Below are 10,812 nucleotides of genomic sequence, written 5' to 3'. Positions count from 1 at the left end.
GTAGTCTCTCCAACGTCTCCTGGGTCTACCCCGAGGCCTCCTCTCAGTGGGACAAGCCCGGAACACCTCCCCAGGGAGGCGTCCAGGAGGCATCCGGAACAGATGCCCGAGCCACCTCAACTGGCCCCTCTCGATGGGGAGGAGCGGCGGCTCTACTCCGAGCTCCTCCCGGGTGACTGAGCTCCTCACCCTATCTCTAAGGGTGCGCCCCTTTAGGTTACCTTTAGGGCACTTTTAGGTTACCTTTAGGGCACATTGATGACCAGACTTATTAATTATTAAATTATTAACTGGAAGATGGTGCTGTATATGAGGCTTGAGCAAAGATGTGCTTTATCATGTCCTGCACATAGGACCTGTTACTGTATGTAAATAAGGTAAATCAGTTATTGATCTCAGCCCTGTGCCTCTAGTGACGAAACTGCTTAAAATGTAACATTTTATTCAAAAGCTCTTACAAAGCCAATCGCCTTTATTATATTTTATGCAAATTCAATACAGTTTTTGTATTGCTTCATTTGGGTCCATTTACACTTTTATTTCATGAGTGCACGGCAGTGCCCGGGGGTTGCTCTCAGGGGACTTCCTTTCTTAATTGAATTTTTTTTCTTTATTTGATTTCTTTAAGTAACAATGGAGCGATGTCACATCACTGCACCATGATGCAACGGGATGAAAAAGCCGAAGCAGGTGCGCGATGATGAAGAACATTCTGGAAGCACGTTCTGGAGAAAGGGCCGATCTGGGCTTCACGCTGAACCGTGACGGCGCGTTCACCGCCCCACGCAGACGCGACGCAACACACGCGGCCTCCCTGTGCGCGACGTCACCTTCGAAGGGCTCCTCCTCATCACACTTTCATTTGTTATGCGAACAATTTGATACTTGTGAAATATTTCAATAATGAATGAAGACCATCTATCCATCCATTGACAACAACAACTTGCCCCGCAGGGGGGTCGCAGTGAGCAGGAGCCTAACCCAGCAACATGGGGCACACCCCGGACGGGACGCCAGTCCATCACAAGGCACCCCAAGCAGGGCTCGAACCCCAAACCTGCCACACAGCGGGCACGGGCCAAACCTGCCGCACGAACCACAAATATCCCGTCATAATTATGTAATGTGGAGATGTATTATTTAGACGCTGAAAAGCAGATGTTACGACACTGCTGTCTGCCTGGTGCTTCAGGGTTGCGGCGAAGACCTCACGCTGCCGTGGGCTATGGGGCTGGGACATATGAAGCTCACGCAGTCCGACACACAAGGCGTGAACGAGCGGCCAATAGCACCTCGGCACCATGCATAATTAATAGGTGCAGTCTGTGCTATTCGTGCCCGAGCGGAAGGGCGGGGCTCGCAGGGTTGCCGAAACATTTGCTTGCTGTCGGAAATTATCGCGTTCGTTCAGGATCCCAGACGCGCGCTGGTTAGAGTGGAATGCACGTGGTCTTCCAACGTGCCGGCTGCACGCACGCACACGTGCGCACACACACACACACACACACACACCTGTACACAGGTCATGGCCGGGACGGACGCCACGCCATGCTCGCTTACAGGCCCTGATGCACGTGACACACCCCCCACGCTGTGTTCATATCCATATTCAAACCCAAGCCCCTTCAACACACGTCCATTTTGAACTGTCCGGTTCTGTGTTTGCGGTCGCGTCGACCGCAAACCCCCAGTCCTTGCTACTGTCAGGCGCTCCCACCCCCCGAGACCTGTTTGTCCGCTCTCCGATTCGCACGTCCAGCTGCGCTCAGGCATCAGGCAGGCGCCGCGCTGGAAAGCGTCCCTTTGATCTTGCCGACCGCGGTACAAGACGGCCCGTTTGGTAAAGCCGGTCTTTGATAAGCTGCTCCGTGCCGTTCACTCGCACTTGGTTCCGCAGAAGCCGCAGACGGACAGCAGGACAGACTCACGCGTGTGCGACAGCGCAGCGAACACGCTGACGAAGGTGGGCGGCCGAGGCTCCGAAAAGAGCAGCGTGACAAAACATGGCAAGAGTCCTGAGTGGTACATGTCGCTAGATACATGTCATCATCATCATTATTATTACAGTATTATCGTTACTATAGTTATTTTTCTAATATTTAAATGTATTAATTTATTAAATGCTGTTGTCCAAAGTGCCATACAACCGAGAGTAAACAACATGCGTTGACAACAGAGGAAGAGCTTTAGACACAGACACAGGACTATAGACTCGGCTTGTGCATCTCACACCACCATGTTGCTGGTTCACATCCCTCCGGTAGCTCCTATAGGAATGACATTCAAATAGCAAATACGTAGATAATCACAGCAGACTGGGTTGGACTCGATGACGGAGCTGTCCGGAGATCCGGAGAGAAGCGGCTCCCAAAGGTGGTTTGAGACCCTTCTTCAGTGTGGGAGGGATTCAGCAGCTCCGAGGGACACAGGGAGCTCATTCCACCACAGTGGGGCCAGAACTGACGACTGGTAGGCTTTTGATTTCAGACCCACTGTGAGTGGGACAGACATTATGACTAGTAATACAATAATCCAGTGCCCTTACTTTATAATACATGATATAACATCATAATTATAGAGAAAATGTTATTGCTCTTAACTCCAAGTATTGACATTAGTTATAGATACTGATCTTGTTTCCCAGGTTTGCTGTGGACAAGCTGCACACATTCCACCTTCCACCCCTCATTTGTACAAAACCCGGAAAGATCATTTCAAATAAAATTTAGTAAATTAATTCTTAAAGACTCTTGAGTTCTTAAAATGTATCGATCAAGTATTTATACAAACCTTCCTGAGACGATGGCATTATTAATAATGGGAAGAGGCTAATGAGGCAAATTCAGTTTTAATTTTGAGAGTAAACAATGACCATTAAATGTCTGTTCCACTGCGTGTGACACTTTAATGTAACCATATATTGTACAGTAACCATAATATTTTACAGCCTTTTCAGTGAGTACAAGTCCACTAAATACCGGGGTGGGGAGGAGGAGTTTTTTTAAGGCTTTATCTGCCGATGAGGTAAAAAAATGAGAGACACTTTAGATCTGAAATCTGCGCCATCAGCCCAAGAATCAACATTAATTATAATTTATTATAATTAATACGTTGATTATTATTTTTTCCCCAAGGGGACTTACACTGCGAGCTTCGTGCACTGAGCTGCTTACACTGATTTACTCCTTCATGCAGCAGTGTAGTTTTTAACTGCACCCCTTCACGGTAAGATGGTACCTGAAACAAGTGCACTATAGCAGGAGGGGGATTTGATCCCACATCCTTCAAGAGTAAAGTGGCCCCTCAAAGAGTTGTGCCACTGCAGGCCTTCTATCTGCGAAGCCTTATTAACGTCAGTGTGTACATGATTTTACCACGTTCCGTGCCGTGTGAAGACCACCCCCCACCCCCGCGCAGTACTCAGCTCACACGTACGACCTTATTTTACCATTATATTTTGCTTTCTCGGTTTTTGTTGGATTCCCGAGCGCCTGAGGGACGGCGACCGTTACGCAAACAGCTGAATCATGTGTTGTGCCACCTAATTGGCGGCGGAGGGCAGCAGGCCCGGGGGGGCTGTGATGCAGGAGGGCAGCGGGGGTCTGGGGGGGCTCCGCCTACACGTACCCAGCCGCTTCCCCTCTAATTGTCCCTGGGGAGAGATGAGGGAGCGCTTGGTCTCGCTTCCATGGGACAGATCTGGGCACCGCAGGGTATTGTGGGCCGGTGGTGGGGGGGTCACACAGCTTGAGCCTCTGAGTCGCAAACGTGTCCCGCGAGAGTCTGCTGTCGTGCGTCACGCATCTCAGGCCGCGCTTATGACAGGTGACACTTGGCGCCGCTCCGCATGCTAATGAGCGCCCTCGTTGGCCAAGGGCCTCGTTCCTGTGCAGCGCCGCTACGTCGCGGGTTCAGTTCCCGCTCTCTCTTTGTTAAACAGCGACTCGGAGGAACAGCGCCACGTGGCAGCGCAACGGTCCCCGCACACGTATTTCTGTTGACGGGGGTATTTATAGCATTCCCGCTATTGGGAAATAATTAATCACGGTACCGCGGTGCAGTGCTGAGCTCCTTCAGAGGGTCCCCCTTCCCCACTGCAGTACCCTTGAACAAGGTACTTACCATGATCGATACAGTAAATATTACCCTGCTGAAAGTAGACCAGTGTACAAACTTGGTGCTGCAATACTTGCAGGGAAATACGGGCGAAATGAAGTAATAACTGCAGGGGGCGCAGCGGTTAGAGCCGCTTTCAGCCGTCGGGTTTGATCGGCACCTGCTGCTGTAGAGCCCCCAGTCAAGGTATGTACTCTAACTGCTGTGGTACAGATGAGACGCCTCCAGTACAAGGCGGTAAATCAGTGTACGAAGAACATGTGATGTGGAAACGAAGCAATGAGTGTAAATGGTGCTGCTAGATGTGCTGCTGTGTTTCGTAGCTGCGCTGCGCTGCATGCTGTGTGCAGCCGAGGCGTCGTCACGATTCTGTCAGACTCCGTTACTCCCCCGGGTGGGGGGGGGGTGGGTGCACGGCAACTGTGGATGAGCCCCCCACCCCAACCGTGTGCTCTTCCTAGAATCCTGCAGCGACTTCCTGCAGGTAATTCCTTTCAACACTAAAAATTTCTAGACAAAAAAGTGGTTCCAGTTGGGTGCTGCATGTGGGTTTGAATCCCACCTCCTACTGTCGTCCTCCTCGCCCTCAACCACCGCACCACCTGCCGCCCCATTGTATAACCGTTCCATCTACTTTTTATTTTGCCCCATATTGAATATCAATGCTGACCATCACTTCGGCGCCCCTCACAGTGACCTCATCTACATGCCGATCACCTTTCGGTCATCATCTCATGTAAGTCCTCAAACATCAGGCGGTGTGAGCACTTAGGTGGCAGTAGAGAGCAGCCAGATAGAAGCATGAAACCTCCTCAATTCAACTCATCTCCACAGTGTTTACAGCTCATGCCTGGTGCTCCTGAGCATCAGTGGTCATTGACCTGGTGAGGAACGTTTCTGGGATGAATTTATATTCATTTTCGTCGCTGAACAAAAACAAAGTCCTACCAGTTATTTCTCATTCGCTCTATCTCCACATGCTACATCGAAGATTTTTAGAGAACCTTCCCAGCAACAAAGTGGCGGAAATGTGTACCGTTGACCTTCACCGGTTAGCGGACTTAGCGGAACGCGTCCCTTTGGAGTTATGAACAGACTGAGTTACAGACGTCCCGTGTTCGTAAATGGAGGGATCTGTGCAATCGAGAGCATAAAGGAGATGAATTCATCAACCTGCACTGGAAGTACTTTTGGAATGAGTGAGAACGTGAAGCGCAGACATGAACCGCAATGCGGGCACCGGATTAAAGAGCCTTGCTGAAGATCTGCATTGCCGGCCTTGCCTGACATGTCGGAATAGAGCAGATGCTTGTTTTCTTTTCTTCTCCTCCACGCGTTACATGAGAACATCTTAAAAATCATTTGTCTTTGTAAATCATTCTTTCATCTCGAAAACCAATTATAGGCAAATCCATACGAGTGCGCTGTGCTGGATGCTAATGGATCTTAATCCAGCGGGAGGCGTGCTGCTGCGCTCCGTGGACACACACACAGCCACGCACACACACACGCACACACACACGCACACACACCTCCGCTGCACCGGAACCTCCTCGTTTGCTGCTCTCGGATGAGACGAAGTGGCGTTGATTGATTGCTCACCTACAGTTTTAGGAAAATTTTGCTGCTTTTTCGTCACATGTTGTCTTTGCTGAAAGATACACCTCCCACCCCCCCACCCCCCCCATCGAGCCCTAACCCAAAACTAAAGGCAGTGCGGCCTAATACAGGGCCCCGGTGCACTCTGGGAGTCAGGCCCCCCCGGGGATCATGATGTAAGAGCTCTGTTCTTTGTTTAGTTGGCTGTGTCATTTTGCCCCATGTGTGGCACACCTGTGACAGGTGTGTGCCCCCCCCCCACTCCACCCCACTAATAACAATAATATTAATAATAATTCATTTAGTGGATTTTTTTGAGGTTACTTAGTGTTATGCTTTGTATACACACACATTTTCAGAACCGCTTGTCCCATACGGGGTCACGGGGAACCGGAGCCTAACCCGGCAACTCAGGGCGTAAGGCTGGAGGGGGAGGGGACACACCCAGGACGGGACACACCCAGGACGGGACGCCAGTCCGTCGCAAGGCACCCCAAGCGGGACTCGAACCCCAGACCCACCGGAGAGCAGGACTGTGGTCCAACCCACTGCGCCACCGCACCCCCTATGCTTTATATAATGTATTATTATTATTATTATTATTATTACCATGTAGATGAATAAATGTAGACATGCTGCTATTAGAGTGCTGTACTGCAAGTGTGTCACAAGAACATCTGTGCCTATGTTTTCATATTAATTTGTTGCCCTTCACTGAACTTGACAGTATAAAAGAAGCTGAACGGAAAAATCCTTCATCTGCATAAACAAACAAGCAGAGCAAGATGGAAAAGTACGCCGGCTCCTTCGGCCGCTTTCCTCGGTTCTGCTAATCCCGCGAACACGTCGACGGCGCACAGTCCATCGGGTCCTGCAGGAGGAGCGCGGACGAGGGCAGCGACCCCGGGAGCCGAACGTTTTTACGCGCCCCTCTTCATCTCCTGCTTCCTGGAGCTGCACCATGAGCTCAGTTCACCGGAAGCGCCTCTCGACTGTCACGGCCTTCCGGAGAATAATGACGCGTGGAGCTCCGCACCGTCATGCGGACACTTCCTGATCTCCGGAGCGTCTCCTCAGATGCGGCGCCGTGTCGGAAAGTGCCGGAACGACCAGAATGATCATTAGAGCAAATGAACAATGAATTGGAGGCACCGATTCCCCCGACACTCGGAGACAAGGAGCAGGGTAATAACGGTCAAGTGCAGAAAAGGGCTGCGAGAAGGAAGTGAAGCGAACCTTTAGAAAGCTGTTGGCCGGGAAGCACAATGGAGGGGCAACCTGAGCCGAAGTGATTGAATGAATGAATGAATGAATGAATGAATGAATGAATGAATGAATGAACGAGGACTGCAGTGATGCTAACTGGACTCCGTTAACAAATGTCGACACTAAATTGTAAGACATTCAAAGCGTCAACAATAATCACAGCCGATCAGAGAGAGATTTTCTTTTGGAGGCAATGCAGACAGCCAATCAGAGAATGAGTTTCTGCCGAATGTGACGCGAACAACCAATCAGAGGTTGGAGGGGACAGCAGCCAATCGGAGTGCGACTTTGAGCTGGAGGTGTTTGCTACATCCAACTCTCCAGAGAGAGCCTTTCTTTGGGATGAAAGTGGAAGAGCCAATCAAAGAGACCCTTGTCTTCTGAAGAGCCGATCAGAGAGACCCAACCCTTCGAAGAGAGACCCTTCTGCGGAGTGTGTTGGCTCTCCGGTGATCCCATCCCTTCAGCCCATTGCGTAAGGGGTGCTGAAGCGTGTCGCGGCCCGCGCTCAGACACACGTCCTTACGTAACGGCCCCCAGCAGGGGGGCGCATTGTGTGTCCTGGACGTCTCCTTTCACTTCGGGGCGTCTCTGTCGGCTCGGCGCTTCTGTCCACGGGACCCGAGGCTCAGCTGGTCTTCTTGTTAGCGACAAGGGGGGGGTCCCGACTCAGCAGTGCATATGATGTCGATGGAGCAGTGCGCAGAGCGGCGGGCCGTGACCTGGAACACACCGGGTTCGGATTAGTCGTCCCACTACGTGGACACCGTGGTGTGAGGACGTGACCCTCTCTTTCAGGCCGACCATCACCGTTCGGGGGGAGGGGGGTTACATGTAAATAAGGCCCTGCGCCCAGGTGCGAAGACGCGCATGTCGCCGCTGAATGCAGCCTTTCTGTTTCCTGGCTGCACATGAAAGCAAGGACACCACGTGTCCCCGGACGTGCCGGATGGCCAGGCTGCGGTGCGGTGCGGTGCCCTCGAACGAACGCTGCAATGGGACACCGGAGCCGGATGAAGCGGCGCTAAAGTGGAGCGAGGGGAAGGACGGAGCAGCGGGACGACCAGGTGTGCTCCTGCGGGGGTCCGGTTGTGCTGAGACAGCGCTCGGCGGCGCGTTTTCAGGACACTCTCCCACGCAGCCCCGTTTTGTGTTCTTTTCAAATGCAGATCCACCGGCTTACAGCTGGACGTTTCCTCTGGACCGAATCGCTTTAAGTGCCTCATTCAAGGCCACTGCAGCACGTTCCTGGGTCTCGAACCAGCATCCTTCACGTTGCACATGCGAGCCCAGAGTCATTGTGCTGCCTGCCCTCCAGACCGTTGGGATGGGCAGTACCCACAATGCCTTGCTCCTTTATCAGGAAGGCGAACACCAGGGTTCGGGCTGCGTGGCGAGGAACGCGGATTTACCGTGAGCCGTCAGAAGCTCCAGGAGCTTCTGTAACCTCACAGAAAAATAACAAACATATTGTGTGTGTTTCTTTTGTTTGTTCTGCTTCGAAAAGGGAATAAAGCAACATGCATCCAAGGTCAAACGCAAATAACGTGTGTGTGTCATCGGAGGTTTCTCCGGAACGTTCTTTCGCGGTACTTTTACTGGGGGGCTTAGGAAGGCCCCCAGCTCCGTTGCCCCCCGGGAGGATCCCGTCCTTCTCCGCCTCTGCAATCTGCCCTCTGCTAAAGGCAAGAAGTCGACATAAAAGCAGCGTTTACATGTATTATCTGACATTAACAGCGTGATTAACACTTACAACTTACACTGATTTACCTCTTTACACAGCAGGGTAACTTCGGGGTAAGTACCTTGGTCAAGGGCAGCGCAGCAGGAGGAGGAGTTCAAACCCAAGATGGGGGCTCTAACTACTGCGCCACCTGCTGGTCCAGAGCAGTTAAAACTTGCGCATTCGATGCGATAAATTCATATCGGTGGTGATTTTGTGATAAACGACACTGCTGGATTTATCTGGATGTGATGTGTCCTGCAGCGACCTATTGACACGACACCGATGCGACGTGCCGTGCCGCCCTGCGACCCTGTAGCTCCAAACCTCATTCACGAGACTCCACGGAGCTGCTGACCATCGACTGTTCGCGGTCCTTCGTGTAGATAGTCACCGGTCCAGTTTTCCACTGTGTAAAGCGAACTTGTTCAGTGCTGGCAGGGGTGTAGAATGGCGGGGGGGCAGAATGGCGGGGGCTCCACATGGTTTAAGAGGAAGAATTCAGGGAGAAGCCCTTGACGTTAGTAAGAAGGTCACCAGCAGAGCTGTTCAGAAAACTGCATTAAGGTGAGGTGCAGTAAATCACCATGTATCATGGTGCAGGTTGTGGTGGATGGGGGGGCAGCTATAGCCCAGCAGTGCAGCCTGCGTTTTATTTTGTTCTATTTTTCAGCACCCTGGGTGGGGGTGGGGGTGGGGGTGGGGGGTACTCGCTGTTCTATGGGTTTCAGGCCCCACAGCCCGGGGGGGGGGGGGGGGGGGGGGTCTCTGCTCAGCATCCAGGCTCCGTGAACCCATCTCCAGCCGGCGCGCCCTGCGATTTGGGCCGAGGGCTCACCTGTCCCGCCCACGGCGGCGCGTTAAGGGAAACCCCGCCGACGCAGGCGCCGCTCTGCAGACGATCTCATTAACGGCGTTTTCGACTGCGGCTTTTTGGAATTCCCCGAAGCTACGAGCGCAGCCAACAGGAATGATGGAATAATTTTCCAGCTGAGAAGAAAATGTGTTATTAGTAGGAGAGAGCAGAGGTTCGGCTTTCTTATTAGTCAGTGCGCGCTTCTCGGCGGCGCAGGGGTCAAGTGCGGCAGGAAACCAGCGGAAACTGCTTCTCATGTAAAAACCTGGTATCTCGTTCAAATCATCATTGGAAATCCCACAAAGACAAACAGATAGATAGATAGATAGATAGAAGCTCTTCGTTGGCTAAAGATGATGCTGCTTGAACAAACGAGCAGCCCCAGGAGTCCCTGGTGGGGTCATTAAGGCCGTGCACTAACCGTTTTAGTGGAAATCCACATAAGTTGTCCCCCAGGAGAGATTAACACCTAAAGACGTGGGATTTATGGGAGCTGAGAAAGCGTTCGACTCCGTGTGGCTTCTGGTCACGTTCACGTTCGGTCAGCACAGTAAACATCCACCTATCGACGTTCAGAATGCGTTTCGGCGTTCCGGTGAAGCAGCCAGATCGATGACCCTCAAACATCAATAACCCGTCATCCTTTGCACACCCTTCGAATTGTGCCGCTCTTTAAGCCGGTTGTGTGCGAGATCGAATCACTTTGCTCTTTTTTACATCTGCATTTATTAATTTAACACATTTCAGCAAGAATTCCAAGGATGGCGCATTAAAATCCGGTGAAGAGCTCTAGACACAGACAAAGGATTATGCTTGTGTGTGTGACACCACTATGTTGCCTGTTCAGATCCATCCAGTAGCTCCTACACAAGTGACACTGAAATAGCAAATACATAAATGATCATAGGAGATGGTGTTGGATTCATTTATAAAGCTGTAAGGAGATCAGGAGAGAAGTGACTCTCAAAGAGATGGGTTTGAGACCCTCCTTGAATGTGGGAGGGCTTCAGCAGCTCTGAGGAACACAGGGAATTCATTACACCACACCAAAAGTGAGGAACTTCTGACTTTTTGTTTTGCAGGACAAGCTTTTACTCACACCACTGCTGCCACGCTTCACCACACACTTTGCTCCCTCAGTGTAAACAGGTGTGGAATGGATTAGGAATCACTAATGGGCCCCTAAGTGACAATCATCTGGTGTAACTAATGTATTCGGGCTCCCGGCTTCACGTCGTCGAGCAGATTTTTC

The sequence above is a fragment of the Scleropages formosus genome, chromosome 13 (assembly GCF_900964775.1).
Source record: "Scleropages formosus chromosome 13, fSclFor1.1, whole genome shotgun sequence".
NCBI classification, from domain to species: Eukaryota; Metazoa; Chordata; class Actinopteri; order Osteoglossiformes; family Osteoglossidae; genus Scleropages; species Scleropages formosus.
This window is presented reverse-complemented; position numbering follows the sequence as displayed.